Consider the following 2,095-nt stretch of genomic DNA (forward strand, 5'->3'; position numbering starts at 1 on the left):
CAGGGGTGAGTAACCCTATGGCCTCAAGGCCACATGTGGTCCTTGAGGTCTTCAAGTGTGGGCCTTTGATTGAATCCAAACTTCACAGAACAAATCCCCTTAATAAAAAGATTTGTTGTGTAAAACTTGGACTCAGTCAAAAGTCCACACCCAAGGACTAAGAAGGCCTCAAGTGTCCTCAAAGCCTACTCCCCACCCCTGGCCCAGACAATTCATTAACCTTGATATGCCTTAGGCATTTAGAATTCATCTAGTAAATCATTCAATTCAATAAACATTTATTAAGCACCCACTAAGTGATAGGCACCATGCTAAGTTCTGGGGATAGAAATAGGAAAAAGAAAGATGGTTCCTCCCCTCATGGAATTTACAATCTGATGGGGGTAAAACCAAACAAAAAATGAAACTGGAAAAGTGAGGAGGGGCAACACCAAGATTATTTGACTCTGGGGAATGGAGTAGAATTTTAACAGAGCTACAGAAGAAAAGTGGAGCTTGAAGTTCAACTCTTCCTCTCTGAGTAGAAAAGCTGTGGTGGGCAATGAAGTGCCTTATCCTCCAGCACTTTGATCATAGGAGGGAAGCTGTTGAAAATCCAAGGCTTGGGTTACCCTCCTTGTTATGGGATTACAGATAATCAGTTTGTCTTAGGAGGGCCATGTTGCTCCATGGAGATAAAACCAAGAACTTAAGATGCCAGGTATACTCAAAAGCAGTTGCTAATGGATTCCAATATCCTTTCTATGAAATAATCAGTATCATTAACATTTTGAAATGTCCTTATTTATGTGCACTCTAGAATGCAGATTCTGGGTTTAATCATTCAAGAATAATAAAGGGAAGTTATATTCTTGTTTATGCTCTTGTTGGGGTTTTTAATACTGATTTATTTTTATTTTTATTTTGTAAACTATAGAAACAAGCAGCACATACATCCTAGCTTTAATTATTCTTATAGTTATAGTTTTTTTTTTTCATTATTCTTCTAGAAGTGAAAAATAACATAGAGACATCTTACTGGTATATTTTATTGTTGCTACATTCTTTCTACCAAGTGAAAATGACAAGATTTCTCTAGCCACAGTACTAATCTCATAATTCCATTTTGCTAATTCAAGGAGTATTGCTGCAAGCCTCACAAACCCTATAGCATTTGAAATTCATCTCTAGTTTTAAAGAGCATAAAAATGTGTTCTCAAAAGTGTGAGATATAGTTTCAGAAAAGAAATAAATCAATTTACTCCCATCTTCACCAGCATCACTACATTATCATAACATCACAGATTTGGAGATAATCTATTGCATCCATTTTAAAACTGAAGAAACTGAGTCCCAGAGCAATGAAATGATGCACCCAAGGTCAGAAAGCCGGTAAGCAGAGAAACCTATATTTGAATCTGATGGGGTATGGACCCAAGTCAAGACCTTTGCCCCTTACCCCAAAAAGAGTTTGGGTCCCATTTGTCTAAGGGATTCTCCTTGAATTCTCCCTCTTGATCAAGGAGGTCTCTGGTGTTCCCCTGATTCTATAATCCTATCAACTGGCCTTTCATTATCTCCTATACCCAATCTCCCAATTCTCTGTTACCCTTAACTTCACCTCGCCCTGCATTATCTTACCTCCCAATGTCCTCGGGCTACTTCCCACCCTTGACCCCATTTAGACCCCATTCTCAACATCCCAGTCACTCCCATAAAGATCCTGCCTAGATCCCTCCCACAGTCTTTCTGTATATAAGGTCCATCTTGTCTTTATTAAGGTGCTCAGATTCCTTAAGAACCTAGCCAATAGCTCACAAATCTTCAGATTCCTTAAGAATTTGGCCAATATGGCGGATCTTTAATAAACCTTATCTCTGGCTGAAAGAAGGCTTGAGTCAAATTCATTCATGCAAGACTTGTGTGTCATTATTTCAGGGTCCCAGTACCCCTAAATCTCTAGACATCAACAAACCCAGTTCCTATGTATCCAAATTTAGTATAGTTTCCACCAAATCATAGCTTTCCACCTGAGTTTTGTTCTTACTCATATTGTATATCATATGAAACAGGAAAAAAAAAAGAGTTCGAGTTAAGTTGAGGTAATGGTCCAGTT

This window comes from Phascolarctos cinereus, unplaced genomic scaffold, assembly GCF_003287225.1.
Source record: "Phascolarctos cinereus isolate Bilbo 61053 unplaced genomic scaffold, phaCin_HiC Scaffold_9;HRSCAF=440, whole genome shotgun sequence".
Classification (NCBI taxonomy): Eukaryota; Metazoa; Chordata; class Mammalia; order Diprotodontia; family Phascolarctidae; genus Phascolarctos; species Phascolarctos cinereus.